The sequence below is a fragment of the Curcuma longa genome, chromosome 5, assembly GCF_044706935.1.
Source record: "Curcuma longa cultivar G26 ecotype Majalengka, Jawa Barat chromosome 5, ITB_CL_G26_1.1, whole genome shotgun sequence".
NCBI lineage: Eukaryota > Viridiplantae > Streptophyta > Magnoliopsida > Zingiberales > Zingiberaceae > Curcuma > Curcuma longa.
In genome coordinates, this window is record NC_133865.1 from 12,856,527 (window position 1) to 12,876,691 (window position 20,165).

Here is a 20,165-nt window from a genome sequence, read left to right on the forward strand (position 1 = left end):
GGTTTTCGACCGATGTAATATCATTCAACGACATCGGTTCTGCAACGGTGTAAAACCGATGTCATTGAATCTAAAACTGTTGTAATAACACTTATTTTTTTATGTTGTTTGTAAATTATGATCGAGCAAGAGTACAAAAATATTATAAATTCACCCAACAAATCACAAATAGAAAAACTCCAATATATTTAATCACCTCAATATTTACAAATAACCAAAAGTAACTAACACAAATATTATTCTTGCAACATATTACACATTCCCTCAGCGTTTTCATCCTAGAAGGATCACCTTCAGCCCCATCGTCCTCTTCCTGGTCTTCGCCATCTTGTTCATCATCATCCTCTTCGTCCTCATCTGAATCACCATCATCCTTGTTCTCTGGCACAACTTCATTCTTGCTCTTTCGAAGTAGCCTTCAAAGAAACGAAACTAAGATTATTCATTGGTACCATATCAGGATCATAACTACTTTAAGGTTAAGGTAACAACATCTACCTGTAAATTGCATCAGGACCTTTAACAAGTGAAGCAGTTTCACTTGACGACAAGCCCATCTGAAAGAGAATATTCAAACAATTGAGTGTGTCAAGTAAATGATATAGGCAGGTTAAGAAAAACAAAGATTAAACAAATACAAAAAGGAATGATTCAAAAGAATTTAAGTGGAGATGAAGCAACTGAGTTAAAGTAGAATCTAAGAAACTAAGCTAGTAATGCAAACATTATGCTTGGGATTGAGTAAAATGATACTAATTCCAGCTTCAATGCAGGAGTTAAATTCCACAATCTAATATCTTAATCAAGTAGACCAAAAAATAAAAACTTACACAAAGCCTAAGTCTTTTTTGCCATCAAATATATAAAAAGTAAAATTAACAAAATAAAAATTTAGATGAAAGATGACCTACTTTCACAGAAACAGAACATTTGAAACAAGATTCAAATGCATAAGTATCTTCAACTAGCATACTGTTTTAGGGTGACAACAAATATAAACTGTTAGAGATTATTACACTGACAATGAAACTATATAATGAGTATTTGCATGAACGAAGAACTCAAATCATTTGTCAAAAACTTACTGAAAATCTAAGTTAACATAAAAATAATTAACTAAATTTAACAACAAATGTATCTTTCAGGTACCACAAAACCCGAGGCACTGAACTTCAATGTAAACATGACAAGAAAGAGGTGAAGTTGACTTCAAAAAATAAAAAGTGAAGAGACTGGAATCTGTCTTTGAATTATTTTGCTGTGCTACACAATCTGAGCTATAAAACTTAAGTGTAAAAATTCTAATAAAGAGCTGAAGCTAAGTTGTCACTGAAAATTTAAACGTGAGGAAACCAGAATACTTCTGTATCACTTACTTTTCATGATAACATGTACTACATCTTCAAAATCAATGACACCTTTATCTCCCAATACTTTTGCAAGCTCTCTGTAGAAGTTAGAGGAAAGGCACAGATAAGATTAAATAGGGTAACTCGAAGTGTTTTTCTAACAGTATCATTGTGTAGGATAATGCCACCCCATGAAAGCTATTACCTTTGCTAACATTGTGTTTAATTGAATATTTGAATTCATCATTTAATGCATCTTGATGCAAGCATAACCCAAGAATATCAATATATTGTGCTTTAAATTATTGTATTTAAATATTCATCTCTACTAAAAAACGCACATAAAGAACAAGTTCTTAAGTTAAACCATCAAATAGAGAAGTCAACCTATTTTTTCAATGTATGTATGGGTCAATGCCACATTGTATATTAAAGAAATGAGATTAGCGAAACCACCATAGTACAAGCTCCACGAATGCATCTTATGAGAAACATTATCTAAACACCCTACCATTACCACATTAGCTGCCAAGTTTGTCACAACTGCTTTTTTTTAAAAAAAAATTGTCTTCACCCATTAGTTAAATATAGTTTCTTTTCGTCATAAATCTTAAATTCCAATCACGTGAACTCCCATAGTATGCAAAGGCCGAAAGGCTCATTATCACTATTGAAGCAAAAAACAAAGGCAAATGCAAAATGCTATGTGAAATAGGGAATTTTCCAAGCCGTGGCTAGGTTTTCGCAGGCAGCCAGTCCGGCGGACATAATCTCCCTCGAAGAATTTCCAAATAATGTCCACCTTAAGCATTCAATATCACTCAAATTCCATGGTATAAAGGAAACTTCTTTCCTACTTAGAAAACAAAACGAGCAATATCAGACTCGTAGAAGAACCTAAAAACCCATCGAAGTGATACATATCGGTCCGACAGACATGGGCGGCCGATGATGAAATACTCGTAGACAAGCATCAACAAGTACCATGGCATACAGTGAGTGATCCAGAGAGAGTATGAAATGATAGCATGGACGTTTCGATGCCGGATCCCTAGGTATGTATAGATGAGTTAGTTACAAGGGACAGAGATGGGAGAGATCTCACAGCAGGGTTGAATCTCTTACGGAGCCATTGAGGTGAGCATGGAGCTCGATCTTGGGCAGTAGTTTGCACCATTCCAGCAGCTCCATGTCTCCACCTTCCTTATGGCCGGTGATAGTAGATGGTGGTGAAAGGCGAAGGGGCTGTGGTGTTGGCTTGCTTTGTCGGCTACGAAGGAGGAAGAAGATGAGGTAGGGCGGCAGCAGTAGACAGTGAAGGAAGAAGCATGGCGAGAAAAGGGGGGGCGGCGAAAATGGGAGAGAAGGGGAGAAAAGGGGGCGGCGAAAATGGGAGAGAAGGGGAGAATAGGGGAAGCGGCGTGGATGTTGTGGGAAAAAAACCCTCGTACGAAGTTAGGGGAAGCGGCGGTATGAGTTAGAGAGAGAGAGAGAGGGAAGGTTTTAGGATTTTCTCAAAATAATATCCGATTAAATTAGTTTTTTTTTAAATCGATTTTAAATCGTTGTTTTAGCTTCCAAAACTGTTGTTAAAGCGCACATAGACAACGGTTTTCAAACCGTTGTCGAAGTCTTCAAAAACTGTTGTTGTAGTCCCAAAATAACGGACATAGACAACGGTTTTAAAATCGTTGTTGTAGTCTTCAAAAATCGTTGTCGTAGGCTCCAACCGATGTCTCAAAGACATCGATTTTTGTTAAAACCGTTGTTAAAAAGTAAAAGACATCGGTTTTGACATAAAACCGATGTCTTTTGAGTGTTGTTAAAGACTGTTTTTCTTGTAGTGAGTTCTTGGCTTTAAGGGCGCTATACATCAGTCTTTCAAGACTAGAGAGGAGGCAGAAAAAGCTTTTGAACGTCACATGAATAAAAATTCTACCCCTACTTCAGCTTCAGCTTCAGCTTCAGCTTCAAGTTCAAATTCAGAAAGAAACCTATCGCGGTCAGAAACAATATCTAAGTTGAAAGAAACTTTGGACGAAATCAAACAACAATTAGATTCTCTCCTAATTAGTGATAAGGATTAAATATATTGTATCAAGTTGTTATTTGAATTTTATTGTAAACTGTTTCTGATATTATGTTTGCACTGTTGTAGTATTGTGTTGAATCTAATGTGATTAGCACGTTGATGTAAAGGTGAACTACGTTATATCCTTTCTGTTCCTTTACTTTGTGATTTGTGTTTTGGTTCTATGCTGGGTATGTTGTATATTGTTTCTTCTTAGAGAGGAAAACAGTTTTGCATGTAGCTTTGTATTTAGGTATGTTCCTTGTGCATATAACTATATGCAGCTGCTTGAAAAACAGTTTCGCATGTAATTTTATGCCAGCTTGTGAATGATTATTTATTACTCTTCAATAGAACCTTCATCCGTTAATCTACTCATTGTTTTAATTTTGGATCACCTCTTTCAAGCAAGCAACACCTTTAAGGCAAGAAAATTTTCCTTGTTCTTGAAATCAAAATGCTGCTTGGCCAACAAAACAAAACAGCTTTACAATTCATACAACTATTTGTTCCCTATACATGACGGATAAAAAATATTGATACAAAGTTATTTTCCTTCACAACAGATGCACTCTCTCTAACATATTCTAGGTCCTTGGGTTCCGACTATAGGCCCGGCCAAAGCACCTCCTGTCTCTGCAGCCACAACATTTTCAAACTGATCAATTGAAAGCTGTCTAACCATACCGCCCAAAGCACCTCCTGTCTCTGCAGCCACAACAACCTGTATAATTTACACACTGAGTTTCAAGTTCAACAGAATAAATTTTAGAACTGTTAAAGTTGAAATAGAATGACACTTGAACTATTGAAGTTCTTTTGTATTTTGTCTTGTGAATTGCTACAAATTATTCTTTCAGGTGATTGAAGGATCTGCCACTTTAATTGTGGTTGAGACTGGTCTCCCAATTGGTGTAGCTTCTGAACCACAATCTCTTTCAGGTGATTGATCAACTTCACCATTAACTTGTCTAGCTTTCACAGCTGCTAAAGTAGCACTAATTGCCTCAGATTCTACTGCTGAGGCTTCAACTAAATAGTCTACTCCTTTGCTTGGTCTCCTGCAGCAACAAAATTCCCAATTAATTGATTGTAGCAAATCTTAGGCAATATAATTACGAAACATTACAGGACGAAACAGACTTCACTTTACAGATTATTAAAATGCCACATCTCAAAAAGATATTTGCAATTCTACAATTACAACAAGGGGCTGTCAAAAACCACGGGGAAAAAAGCTTTGTGAAACGGTTTCTTTCACCATAGGTGGATGCGACGGTTTTCAAAGTCCTTGCTACAAAACTCAGGTGGAACCTTCACCGTGCTCTATCTCTGACTTCTTTTCGCAAAGGAAATCTTTGGGCTTGGAAGAAGCTTAAGGATGCAGTCATTTAGTATTGGTTTTGGATCATCATCTAGTCCTGGCTGAAACCTTATCTGCAGAAGGAAATGTTGTTTAGTGTAAACTACCTAAGAAAACATAAACTTATAATCTATTTCTTGCTCTCACAGAATTAGACGAGGAGCATTCAAATCCAATCAGTAGTACAAATACCAGCTAACTACAAGCAACATTCCATTTTTTATGATAGATGATTCTGTGAGATCATTGCCTATTAGGGCTAGAAATCATAGAATCAAACAGAGAAACAAAACTGTGCAGTATCAAAGGGGTTTTCAAAATGCATGAAGGACAACATGCACAAAGCCTGAAATAACATTCGTTAGCAAGAATAATGAAAGCCTGAACCTCATAATTCTGAAGCAAAGCCGCAATAAGGGCTGAAACCCCAAGAATTGCAAACTTCTTGCCAACACATGCTCGTGTACCATATCCAAAGGTAAGAAAAGCTGCATTTTCATTTAGTTCACTAAGAGAAGAGCTTTTCTCAGAGCCTTCATGTTCCTTGCATATGCCTGGATGCCAAATCAAACGAACAGATTTAGCACTCAACTATAAGAATAATAAACTCCAAGGGGTGCATGAACAACAAAATCACAATGCTATAAAAAGAAATCACACCATCACAAAGACAATGCAAGCAAGATTAATATAAACTTTATCAAGTTAGTGAGAATGGGCCTAAACAAACAGATTAGAATTCATACCACATCAACCTTTAGTGGTCCATCCATTCTTTATCTTCAGTTGGAGTGATGCCCGATTTCTCAACAGTTGGCAATTGGAAAAAATGAAACAAGCAGGTCACATGAAAGAATCACAATCCACAAATCATACATTTAATGTTTAGCCATATAAGACTCATGCCATAATGAAAATCTTACCTGACTTCCACAACAAGCAACACACAATCTAGTGGAACAAACAACTTTAATATGTATAGGTGATGACTCAAGCAGAACACATCACACTGTTCATCATTGAGAAAGGCAAAAAACGGAAAATTTATCATGTCAACATTCAATGCATGCATGCTTGTAGTCAGTTGATGAATTAGGATTTTTATAGTTTAAACTGATTCAATTTTGGGTTTTTACATTTAAATAAATTATAAAATGGATCAGTTTGACTTTAATTGTCCTATATTGCTTAAATTGAGGTTTGATTCTAATTTCATGATTTTATGGCAATTTTTGGCATTAATTTGAATTTTTATTGATTTTAGGGTTAAACCGGACCCGACTCGAGCTAAACCATGGTCAACTTAAGTCAGATTGCCAAACCGATCAAGCCAACATGGAGGACATGACTCAGATCGAGTCTGGTCAAAATTTCAGAATTTTTTAAGAACCCTAAGCTGTCCTAAAGCCTAGATCAAGCACAGACCATCAGATCAAGATCGGACGGCTGTGATTAAGCGATTAATTGAAGTATAAAAGCCACAGCTTAATTGATGAACAGTGCCTCCCGACACTGTTCATCGTCCCCGCGGAAAAACCATTCTGCTCGGCGACGTAGCGACCCTTCACCCTGTGAAAAATCATTGCGGAAGTGGTGGACCCGCAAAGGAGCAAAAGTCTCACCACCAACCCTCAATAATGTCAGTAAGCAATAAAGATTCCTCTTAAAGTCACGAGTGGATTGAGTCTCGGGGAGCCATCCACTCAGTATGCATTATTGTACTACCCTTAGCTGTAAAGTAGAGTCATGAGTGGATTGAGCCTCGGTGAGCCATCCACTCAGTAAAACAGTGCATTATTGTACTAGCCTTAGCTGTAAAGCAATGCATTATTGTACTAGCCTTAGCTGTAAAGAGTCCTAGAGCCTTTGTAAAGGAAAAGCGGATGGAATGACGAAATAGGGCCCCATGAGCATCCGGTTCCACGCCTTCGCCTAAACGCTCTATATAAGGACTCAGGATTTTTCATTGCAAGGCACGCATTGCATAATACTACAAGCCTTACTTCGAAGTCTAAGTCTGTTTCTACAAGTTCTCTGTAAGTTCCTATTTTGCAATTAGAATCCTAGAAATTTCTCTTTTAAGTCCATTATTTTTAGTTGTGAAATAGAAGCACGCTTCCTACCCTGGTATCAGAGCTAAAATGAAAATCTCAGAGTAAACTTCTCAGGGCAATATATAAGAGACTTCTGAAAAGTAAGGGTTTTTGGACTAGTACTATACACTCCTGGTTGGTAAAGGGCAGGTCCTAATTGGCAACACGGCAAGGGATGCCATCATAAGACCAAGGGCACACTGTATGAGCCAGGACTTGGAGTGGAAATACCCAACCATGACACGATTTTTATAAGGTTTGAATCTAGAAATTGCAAATGTAGTGGAGTTGCAACATTATGTGGAGCTTGAAAATATGGTGCATATGTCCATGAAAGTTGAAAGGCAACTCAAAAGGAAGGGTTCAATCAAGCATGGGCAAAGTCATAATTCATCCACTTGGAAATTTAGCTGGAATAAAAAAGATGATAAAGTTGCAACAAAGGGTAAGACTGAGTTTTATATCTAAATCTCCTTTGCCTGACTTTTTAATTGAGAAATTACGGAACTTGTCTCTAGGACCTTCTGAGAAACCAAAAGAAGGTAGAGACAAATTAAGGGTATTTCAGGACCCTTATAAAATATTAAAGGAGGAGTAAAACTAAGATGGCAGCTAGATCCACTTCTCAAGCTATTCAAGAGCAACCATCGACCCCCTTTATGGAGATCAGGTACGAGAATACCGATGAAACTAAAGAAGGCTACATAATGTCCAGCAAGCTGCTCGAAGAATTAGTGGAAGGCTAACTGGAGGGCTAAATACTTAGCACACACTGGAACAACAGATTGACCCACAAGCTTAATTAAGAATATCTATGTAGGAAAGAACATCAATTGTTCCTGCTGAGGTGTTGTATCATTCAAGACGAGATGATGCTCATCATCGCGTCTATATGCACCGATCAAAGGAGATAATTCTATGTGTTAATGGGAATAAGCAAGATAGAACTTTTGTACAAGAAGGAAGTTACAACCAATTACAACAAAGTAGTATGCAGTACATCCATTTGGGAGTATTACAAGTCTGAATACAGACCCTCCACATACAGGAGGAAGGAACCATGACCCTCTGTCTTTCGAGACAATCGATGGCCGGGTGACCAGCCGATACTGGCAACTATGGAGGTGGACCTTACAAGAGGAAGTCAGCTGGTATATATCATCTCCGATTTAATGCTAACTATTGGAGATTTTTACAGAAATATCCAGATGATCATTCTCACCAGAGGTTATGAGCAATGGAGGAACGGAGTAGCTAACCTCTTAATAACAAGGGGGTTAGTGGGAAGGATTTCATTAAGCTTTCGAAATTATGTAGCTGCAAGAACAGCAGGACAGCAACCTAACTACAACAATCACGATGAAGAAATACAGAGTGATGAAGAAACGAGGTTATCTCATTCTTTTGCTACGTTTCTATTGCATGACCTTGTAGCATCACTAAAGAAGGAACATGAAGATGTCTAGCAAGAAATGGAGGATATCAAGGAAATTCCTGTTGGAAGCCCAGACTTCCCATTCATTCTAGTACGGAGACTAACACCAACGGCGATTATTCCAAAAAGAAAAAGCTCTGGAGCGGTAGGCCTAGATTTGGCAGCAGACAAAGATTATTATATTCTTGCACGAGGAAGAAACCTTTGTCGTAATGCCAAGTTATGATCTATCCTTTTACCAAATCTAAAGGATGTAGTCCCAGTTAACCAACCCGTATCTCCGAAGCCTCTTGTATCCAGCCAGGGGAGTTTTACTCTAAGGTTTGCATTTTAGCTTAATACTAGATGAAAAGAAGAAATACCATAATACTTAATCCTAAACTTTAGCCTTGATTATCCCAGCCCCCCTCAAGAGAATTTGTAATTATCCTGTTTTATGAGCAATTATTACTACGTCATAACAAGAAACACAAAGTCTGACAGAGATGCAGTACAAGCTACTTATCCCATAGAATCACCAGCAGTTGGTTTTACCAAGCCTAGTGATTATCAAATCGGGACTTCCTTAAGCAACACTTTAATTAAGCAAAACAATACTCAGCTCCATCTCAATTTATGGAAAATCTTAAAGAAGTACAGGCGGAGCTAAAAGCCATCCGGGAGCAACAAAAAGGAGGTATATCTACAACTCCTTTGCCTGACTCTTTAATTGAGAAATTGCAGAATTGTCTCTAGGACCTTCTAAGAAGCCAAAAGAAGGAAGAGACAAATTAAGGGTATTTCAGGGTAAAATATTAAAGGAGAAGCACAAAAAATTGAAAAACTAAGATGGCGGCTAGATCCACTTCTCAAGCTATTCAAGAGCAACCATCGACTCCCCTTTATGAAGATCAGGTATGAGAATATCGACGAAATCAAAGAAGGCTACATAATGTCCAGCAAGCTGATCGAAGAATTAACGGAAGACTAACTGAAGGGCTAAATACTCACAGCACACGCTGGAACAGCAGATTGACCCACAAGCTCAATTAAGATTATCTATGCAGGAAAGAGCATGAATTGTTCCTGCTAAGGTGTTGTATTATTCAAGATGGGATGATGCTCATCATCGTGTCTATATGCACCTATCAGAGAAGGCAATTCTATGTGTTGATGGAAATCAGTAAGACAGAACTTTTGTGCAAGAAGGAAGTTACAACCAATTACAACGAAGCCGTATGCAGTACACCCATTTGGGAGTATTACAAGTCATAATACAGATCCTCCACAGACAGGAGGAAGGAACCATGGCTCTCATAGTCTTTCGAGACAATTGATGGTTGGGTGACCAGGCGATATTGGCAACTATGGAAGTGGACCTTACAAGAGGAAGTCAGCTGTATATATCATCCCAGATTTAATACTAACTATTGGAGATTTTTACAGAAATATCCAGATGACCATTCTCACCAGAGGTTATGAGCAATGGAGGAACGGAGAAGCTAACCTCTTAATAACAAGGGGGTTAGTGGGAAGACTCTCTAACACTCCAAATGTAGGGTTTGCCTATGAAATACAAGGTGGTTGATTATTTAACAAGCCATGGTGGTACAGAGACTAACATCAACAGTGATTATTCCAGAAAGAAAAAGCTTTGGAGTGGTAGGCCTGGGTTTGGCGACAAACAAAGATCATTATATACTTGCACGAGGAAGAGCCGTAATATCAATTTGTATTTGCATTGAGATACCATTCGGATCTTATGGCAGAATTGCAGCCAGATCAAGCGCTGCATGGAGACTAGGCCTCGATGTGGGGGCTGGTGTCATTGATAATGATTATAGAGGTGAGATCATGATTATGATATTTAATCACTCTAACCACAATATCAAAATTTCACAGGGACAACGTATAGCCCAAATAATCTTTGAAAAGATTATTACGCTAGATATATATGAGGTACCAATGCTCTCGAAACAACACGAGGAGCTAATGTATTTGGTTCTACCTCTTATGACTCAGCACAAATACAATTTCACAACATAATTGCCAGAATAATCCCTAGATATCAGGAAACTGGAAAACACTCATCAACCCCACTGATATGACACAGTATCCTCTCCTAAATCAACAGCTATCTACAGATATGGGGGACATTCCAGATAAGGGCAAAGAGGTTATCTCAGTTTTTCTACAGGAATCTGACCCAGCCCGGGATAATCCATTAAGCATCCATGTAGGAACTACAAGCCCAAGGGCCTCTGTACTCCAACCCATGGATAGTTTATTGGAAGAAACCGAAGCTGAGGAGGATGACTTCTAGCTACTATTCAGTATATGGCCTCCATGACAATTCCTGAACCAGAATATGAAGATGATAAACCTAGATGCGATGATGAACACTGATGGGATTCTGAGAATGATGAGCCTCACCACAATATGATATTTAGCCAGGCGAAATTAATGGCTCCACTTGGGGAACCTAGTGGTAAATTTGACTATTATGTCGATTATGCTATTCCACTAATAGAAAACATCTCTATCGTACCAACCGGATGGGATGATCAACCTGACGATGAATGGGATTAATCCTCTTCTTTAAATTTTCAAAATTCCCCCCAAATTATTGCCACAAGTGCAGAATTAGAATATCCAACTTTGAGGAGATTAGTAAGAAATCAGAACCAGCAGAACCAGCATTTGTATTCCTCAAGCACGGTAGTCTCTCCATACACACCGGCACAAGATGTTACCATGGGACCCCCAAGGTACCCTCCAACAAGGGCTGACTGATGGAGTCAAACTAAGTGAACAAGTTCCCCAACAAGCTAATATAGATCATACTCAATCCACTCTAGATGTTGTTGATGATCCATTATGCATCAATGGAGGCCCAATTACAAGAGCTAAGGCTAAGAAGATAAAGGAAGCACTTAATGTGCTAATTGAAGATGTGAAAGACAAAGTTATAATTGAAGAAGGTTTGACCAAGAGCAAGTCATGCGGCTTAGTCAACTTAATTCAAACATTGGATGGGCTTAAGTAGCCACTTAGTTTCATGTTTATATAGTAGAGATATGTAGGCTCAATTTAGACTCAATTTCTAGCTTTATTTGGGTTGTAACGATGCCATAAGCTTAAAATGGTTAAGTAGTCTACATAGACTGTAAAATACCGAAAAAATAAGGGGTAAATTTGTAAATAAAATTTACCCTAATGGTTGAGAATTAAGGGTTAATTATTACCTCTTATAATTGTCATTAAGGTTAAATCCTTAATGGGTAGGCTTAAACTTTGGTTTAATGAATTATTAGTCAATTAAAGAAATTAAATTGGCCCATTAACATGAGCCCAATCCATTGATTATGGTATATGGCTATTGGATGAGGTTTTTGGATCAATGGCTTAATGGTTTGATACCCGATCCATTAAGGAACTTGAACCCGTTAACCATTACACCTAAACCGGTTGGGGATCAACGTTTTCTCCGCCCGAAGCCTTCCCCATTGCGATCTCGCGATTTCCTCCGCCCAAAGCTTCTCCAGCCGCGAACTTCTTCTCACGCCGACGAAGCCTTTCTCCAGCCCGACCCTCTCACGATCCTTCTCCTCTTCCACGCCGAACGCCACTCCCTTTCTTCTTCCCCACCGCGACCATGAGACAAGATTGGCGACAGTGAAGGGACCGCGAGTGAGAGGGGTGACGACCAGGGAAGCTTGGAGGCAGAACGCTGCTGATTCTAGTCACCGGTAGCCTAGATCGACCTTCTCTCCGATGAGCACCTTCTCCTATCACCTCCAGCCACCTCCGCCTTTGAGAATGCCTTAATCAGTGATGGGGGAAATCCTTCCAACGCCGGTGGGATGCATTACTTGTTATTGATTCTTGATTAAGGTGGAGCTGGCATCTAAGCTGGAATGCTAGGGTTTACTCTCAGGTAAGCTTTCTTGACTCAGTTAACCCTTGTTTAGCCACGAATTTAGGGGATTTGCTCGGTTGGGTTTGCTGATTTGGAATTCGTTGTGGTTTGAGCAGAAGGAGAAGAAGTTGTGAGGATGATGCAGATTTAAATCAGAACCTAGAGCTAGAATCTCTAGGGTTGATTGGGACGGATCTTGGAGGTAAGATCATGGTTCCATATTTATTTAATTCTTGATTAGTTTTTAGTATTGATCTTGCTTTCTGTTGGATGAAGATTATTTGTTGTGTATCAATGGGATTACACTGGTCGGTTTGTGATGATGTTAGATTAGCTGTTAGGTTTTGATTTAAATAAAATTTATTTGATCTATGGTTAGAATAAGGTTATTAGGATGGAGATTTATTTGTTGATGTTGGATTTATTGATTAGGTTAGTATTTATCTATTAGAGTTAGGTTAATTAGTTTTGGTAGTGTTATTGAATCTTAATTGGTCCTTGACATGAACCAAATTAGCAGGTGTTAATTTAATTGGAACGGTTGGTTTCTATTAAGAGCTAGGTCGGATCCAATTAGATTTGATCTGTTGGTTTTGGTTTGAAATGTTGGGACTAGTTGATTAAACATGAAATTAGTTGTATTAATTTCTTTAATACAGCTAATTAATTAGTTTGATTAAATCGTGTTAATAGCAACCTAATGGTTAGATTAGTCTAACCTGAATTAGGTTAATTGATTAGGGTTCTTGGGTATATCATGGTATTTAGGAAGGTTCTTATTATGGTTGCAGGAGCCTGAGCGATTCGTGGACTTCGATACTATGCGAGGATATTTCTGGAGATCCTATTGATTGATTTGCGATACATCAGGTGGGTAATTTACTGTATTTGGTCAATACAGTTCTTTCTTTTTCCAGTACATGATTCTGTTGTAGTTATCGTAGTTGATATCTAGATTCTGTTCCTTACTGTTACTTGGATACTTCTTACATTATTCATGTTTATACCATGTTTGCCCTTGTTTCGATTAATCTTGGATTATCATTCTTGATTACTGTTCTATCCTTGTTTATATCATCGGTGACCATTAGAGGTTATAGTTTTCTTTACTTATGATACCTGTGATCATTAGGATCTTATACCTACGCATGTTGATTAGCATGGTAGATGCAGATTACTGTGATTTGATCATCTCATCATCATGCATAATGACAATTGTAAATCCCAATGTTGTGGGTCTATCGTGATTATAGTTGGCCTTTAGTGGTATATCTATAATAGGTGGTTAATATACCCTATTACCATCATGGTGATGCTGGCTGTATGGCAGTGTTCACAGCCGAGTCGATGATGTAGTCTCGACACCGGTTAGGAGAGGTACTTGGAGGGTATATGGATGATACTCAAGGATGAGTATTAGAGGACAGATATCAGCCATAGGATATACGTAGTTTTACATGGCTACCTCTGGATTAGGTCACCAGACTACTTTATTGTAGGGCTGGAGTACTGACCAACCAATATCGGACACTCTCAGACTCATATATATACATGAGTGCTATAGTGAGTGTAGGCAGCTGCATCACGCATATGCGCATCATGTGCATGATATTTGTGTATGGACCACATGTATACTGTATCTTGGTTGTATACTTAATTGACTCTTAATTGTTGCTTTATATGTGACATGTCATTTATATGACCTTTTATGAGATCGATGTTAGTTGTTTATTATCTATAGAGATATTATTGATACCTTGTTGACTTCTGGTATGTATTTATACTCCTGTTATTTACTTCGTTCATGCACTGTCTTTCTATATTATCCACTAAGTATTTTGTACTCATATTTGGACCTTGGGATTCTTTTGTCTTCCCAGGTATCAGGTAGAAGCTTATAGATGAGGCGGGAGATCTGCCAGCTACGCCATCTCACAGCGAGGATTTCGTATACGTGTGTGTGTATTGATGTGATGTGGTGTATGTATATGATTGGTTTACTTTCTGCAGTTTCAGATTTTCAACTTCGTATCGATGATACTAGTGGATTTACATGTGTGGTACTTTTAGACTTGTATCCATTGATGTGGATTTTATTGGTTTTCTGTTTCCGCTCGAATAATTCTAAGTTTTGCATACTTGTCGAGTTTTCTCGCTAGAAATTGTGTAGAATTAGAAGTTCTATTTGTTATGCTTGTGTAGGATGTGTATGTGGTCGTGTGGGTCACCTTTTAATTATGTTTGGTTATATAAATCCATATTTTATCGTATGGATAGGCTGTGTAGGCCTTTATATATGTTTGTACACAGGGAATTGTCATGGATACTGGGGAGGTACTGCCGAAATTTTTCGGAGGGCTATCTTCCGGGTCGTGACATAGACCTTTACTAAATGGGCTTTCTTTTGGCCTTTTAGGATTTTTAGATCACCCTATAGCTATAAATAAAGGGGGTGACGACCACACATGTATCTTTTGATATATTTTCAATCTAAAGCATGGTGAGCTCTCACTTGTTGGTTTTTCATTGAACTACAACTTATCAAGGCATCCCCTTATGGCGTTCAAAGACTTATCAACCTCCATCCCAAGGTTGTGGCGTCTGCCCTCTTCATCTATACCAAGGTTCGACTTTTTTAAGTATCGGGTCGAGGTTCTATTCATCTTTCTTATCAATTTAGACTTTTGATGTGAACTCAAAGAGAAAAATCTCACGAACCTACAACGAATTGAAGGAATAAAGAAGGAAAGTCTAAATCGATAAGAAGGATGAATAGAACCTAGACTCGATACATAAAAAGTTAAACCTTGGTATAGATGAAGAGGGAAGACGTCACAACCTTGGGATGGAGGTTGATAAGTCTTGAATGCCACAAGGGAATGCCTTGATAAGTTCTAGTTCAATGAAGAACCAACAAGTAAGAGCCTCACCTTGCTTTAGATTGAAAATATGCCAAAAGATACATGTGTGGCTGTCACCCCTTTTATTTATAGCTATAGGGTGACCTAAAAACCCTAAAAGGCTAAAAGAAAGCCTATTTAGTAAAGGCCTATGTAGACTACTTAGTCATTTTAAGCTTATGGCATAATTATAACCCAAATAAAGTTAGAAATTGAGCCTAAGTGGCTACTTAAGCCTATCCAAGGCTTGAAGTAAGTTAACTAAGCCAAATGACTTGCTCTTGGTCAAACCTTCTTCAATTATAATTTTAGCCTTCATATCTTCAATTAGCACATTTAGCCCTTGTAATTGGGCCTCCATTGATGCATAATGGATCATCAACAACATCAAGAGTAGGTTGAGAATGATCCATATTAGCTTGTTGGGCAACTAGTTCACTTGGTTTGACTTGATAACTAACATTTTTACCGAATGAATTAGGGTTAGATTGGGCTATTTTGATCATAATTCTTGTCTATAAATTGTAGTTTTGGGCTGATAATTATCTTGGATGAAATTTATGCCTTCATTCTATTTTTTTATGATTTTTTAGGCAATTATGGATATTAATTTTGTGGTCTTCGATTTTTGTAAAAAATTAGGATGGAAATAATAAATTTTGGAGGACCAATTTGGAAGAGAAAATCAATTTGATTCGAGTTGGGTTCAAATCAGATCAGAATTGACTTAATCAGGTTTTAAAAAGGGATTCAAATCCAATTCAAACCAGCCAAATCCCATTTGATTCAACCCAAATCCTATTTGATTCAGCCAAATTCAATGGGTTCAATTTAGACTTAGCCAGCCCAATACAGATCAACCCAAATCAAGGTTAATTCAGCTAGCCCAATAAACCAAATCAAAACATGATCCGGTTCAATTGAAATCAGAAGCGGCCACGGTTCAAGCCATCCGGTTCAGCGCCTAGGTTTTAAGAAGCGCCGGTTCACACAGAAAAGAGGAGGCTCAGTCGCGATTGGGAAGCACTGTAGCTTCCCAATCGCGGCTACTGTACATCGTCTTCACCACCGATTTGCCGTGATCTCGAGCCTCGTCGCGCGCTCCGCCGTCCTCTTCCTCCTTCGATCGGCGCAAAGCAAGTCGCAGTAGGCCTCCGGTTGCCGAGCATCGACGCCGCTGAGGGTTTTACCGTGAGCTCCGGTAACATCTTCTCCCTTCCTCTGTCATCTGGCTTCTATCGTTGTGAGGGTTCTCCAACGCTGGCAGTCGGCGACAGCTCCCTCATCTGCCTCCTCCGAAGAGCCGGAGTTAGCTGGTCCTGTCTGTGGTTCAGCAGAGTTCTGCCGGACTCTGCCTGTGGTTCAGCAGAGGTTGCCGATCGTCTTCATCGCCACTGTCATCGGAAATGGGCCAGGTAAGGGTTAATTTTCAGTTCCTTTTCGTAATTGCTTTGTCTGTGGTTCAGCAGGGCATCAGACCAGCGTCTGAGGACCCGAGCCTGCGTCTTCTCTGATTGTGCCGAGTTGTGAGGGTTCTCCAACAAGGTCCATTGTCCCGTAGGTGCTATTAGTCGGATTTGCTGAGGTCCCTATTCTGTGTTGGTCCGAGAATCCATCTTTCCACCGTCCCCTTCACCTGTTCCTCCTCTCCTCAGTTTGGGTACCGGTGCCGATTGAGGGAGTAACCTAACCCTAGCATGAATTAGATTCATTTGATTTATCCCTGTTCTGTTCTGTTCTTGAAATTCAAAACCCCCATGTTTGTTGGTTTTCCTATACTGTGGATTCTGTTGCGGGGAGGTTAACTGTGGCTGGGTTATTCGGTTGGCTTCTCAAAGTTATGTTGGTAGAGATGAACTAATGATCAGGGTTGTTTGTTCAAATGGTATTGTTAGTCGTGTGAAACATTTCAATGGTTTGTATGTTTAGTTGATGGCAATCATGTGATTCGGTTCCTGTAAATACCTAATAAACACTGTGATAGATTATTTTGTTAATGTAAATGCATTGTTTGGTTTTTAATAAAGTGGATTGAATGAGTGTTGTGGAGATGCATTGTGGATATGTTTGAGTGTGTTTTAGCATAAGTTGTAAATTGAATATATGTAGTTTGAATAATTAGTGTGTTATTTGTAGATAACTTAATGTAAATTTGTATGTATGATTATTGGTTGTAGTATGAATATAGATATTGTCATTGGTTGTAAATTAGTGTGATTTAGTAACATTGTGGAGTGGTGCATGTAAAGTTATGTTTATGTTGTATAATGTAGTGTTATGGTGAATTGTGTATTTGAATAACATTTGAATGATGATTGTAATCTATTGTAATTTGTATATATTGTGTTCCTTTCAAGTATCTCAGGACTCTTTTAGCAGCTGCAAAATGAAGTTTACTTGGCTCATTCATGAACCTTGAGATCATACTTACAGCTTGAACAATATCCTGACCTTGTGTTCGTGAGATAAATCAGTGAACCAACAAGACTCCTGAATAATTTTGCATCAATTTTTTCAGCACCATCATCTTTTGTCAACTTATCACTTACTGCCATAGGAGTAGAAACCTGTTTGCAACTCTCCATGTGGAATTTCTTTAAGAGATCTTCAATGTATTTCTCTTGAGAAATAGAGATTTCTCCTTTGGACTGATTTACTTGAATTCCAAGAAAATATTTCATAACTCCCAAGTCTGTCATCTCAAAATCGTTCATCATCCTTCGCTTGAAATCTTCAACTAAATCCATGTTAGTGCTCATATAGATTAGATCATCTACGTAGATGCATATAATCAAAAAATCTTTGCCTTGTTTCTTTATGTAAAGAGAGGGCTCACTAGGACTTTGATGAAAACCATTCTTGAGAAAATAACCATCAATCTTGCTATTCCAAGCTCTTGAAGCTTGCTTTAGCCCATAAAGCGCTTTCTTAAGGCGATATACCTTATCTTCTTTTCCTTCCACAATAAATCCTTGAGGTTGTTGTACATACACCTCTTCCTCAAGCTCTCCATTGAGAAAAGCTGATTTGACATCAAGCTGAAATATCATAAGCTCCAATTGTGCTGCAAGAGCAAGAACAACTCGAATAGTTTCCATTCTAACAACTGGTGCAAAAGTCTCGTTGAAATCAATTCCTGGTTGTTGAGAATATCCCTTCGCTACAAGCCTCGCCTTGTGTTTTTGTATGCTGCCATCTTCATGATATTTTGTTTTGAAAACCCATTTCAGCCCAATGACTTCTTTATGCTTTGGCATATCCACTAATTCCCAAGTTTTATTCTTTTCTATCACATCAATCTCTTCCTCCATGGCTTTTCTCCATACTTCTTCTTTTTCAGCATTTTCAAAACTTTGTGGTTCAGAAGTAAAGAGTGCAAATTCAGATGTCTCATAAATCTCTCTCAAAGATCGAGTTTTCCTTATGGGCGACTCTGAACTTGAATTTTCAGCATGATCAGGAGCACTTGGTGGGCTTGGACTTGGACTTAGAATAGCACGATCAGATTCATCATCAGGCTTTGATGCTTCATAGAAATCACCTTGAGATATCAATTTGGATGAGCTTTCTTTCCAACTCCAGGATGACATTTCATCAAATATTACATCTCTTGAGACCACAAGCTTGCAAGTTATAGGATTATAAAGGCGGTAGCCTTTCGACTCATCACTATAGCCAACAAAAATAAGCTTCTCACCTTTTTCATCAAATTTATCTCTATTTGGTGTAGAGATATGAGAATATGCAATGCTGCCAAAAATCTTCAAATGATTAACCACGGGCTTTTTCTTGTGCCAGGCTTCGAATGGTGTTTCATTCCAGACTGCCTTCGTAGGACACCTGTTCAGGATATAAATAGTCGTATGAACAGCTTCAGCCCAAAAGATTTTGGGTAAACTTTTGCCAATCATCATGCTTCTAGCCATTTCAGTAATCGTGCGATTTTTTCGCTCGGCTACACCATTTTGTTGGGGACTTCTTCGAATAGTCAACTGTCTTTGAATACCATTATCTCTGCAATACTCCATAAATGGAGTGTAAATAAACTCACCTCCACGATCTGTCCGAAGGGTCTTAATTTGATGGCCAGAATGCTTTTCTACAAGAGCTTTGAATTTAAGAAATGCAGAAAAAGCCTCGAGACTTTTCACTTAGAAAATAAACCCACATCATTCTTGTGTAATCATCCACAAATAAAATGAAATACCTTTTGTTTCCGAGAGAAAGAGTTCTTGAAGGACCCCAAATATCTGCATGAATAAGCTCCAAAGGTGCTTTAGCCCTCCAAGTTGTTTTGGGAAAAGGAGACCGATGCATTTTCCCATACACGCAGCCTTCACAAATTTGAGCTTTTGCTTCAATTTCTGGCAGTCCAATTACCATGTTCTTCTGCTTGAGAAGTTGCAGCCCTTTCCAATTGAGATGTCCATATCTCAAGTGCCAAAGTTGTGATTGATCAAAATTTTCACTTGTGTAGGCCACCTTTTCTTCTAGAGGTAAAAACAAAGGAAACACCTTGTTTGAACTCATTGGTATTATAGCAATAGTGCAATTGCTTCTTCTGTCAAAAATTCTGCATTTCTCATCTTCAAAAAATATAGAATAACCTCTTTGAAGCAGTTGTCCAACACTAAGGAGATTGCTGGTCAAATTAGGCACATAAAGAACATCATTGATAATTTTTTTGTTACCTCCTTTAGTTTGGACAGCAACAGATCCCTTTCCTTTGGAACGATGTAATTTTCCATCTCCAAGCTTCACTTCTGAACTGAAGTTCTGATCAAGATCAATGAATAAACTTCTATCTCCAGTCATATGGCTACTACACCCGCTGTCCAAGTACCACATATTTTGCGGTTGTTGTTGAACAGTCATACAAGAAAAAAGTTGATCACTTTCATTTTTAGAGAAGTTTGCTTCATCCTTCTTATCTTTGCTTTGATAATAACAATCCCTCTGCGAATGGTTTGGATTCTTGCAACTTTTGCATCTGAAAAAATAATCACTTGTATGATGATTAGTCTTTCTACAAATTCGGCAAAAAAAACCTGCGTTG

At 38.4% G+C, this 20,165-nt stretch overlaps 1 long non-coding RNA gene across 1 annotated transcript; it reads right to left on the reverse strand.

Annotated features, from left to right (window-relative positions):
• Positions 1 to 203: 203 nt before the first annotated feature.
• LOC141828822 (uncharacterized) lies at positions 204 to 2,805 on the reverse strand. The gene is made up of 4 exons (XR_012601837.1): positions 2,455 to 2,805; positions 1,377 to 1,447; positions 499 to 557; positions 204 to 416 (listed from the first exon to the last, which is right to left on the reverse strand). It is a non-coding gene; the product is annotated as an uncharacterized LOC141828822 (long non-coding RNA).
• Between the last annotated feature and the right edge of the window lie 17,360 nt (positions 2,806 to 20,165).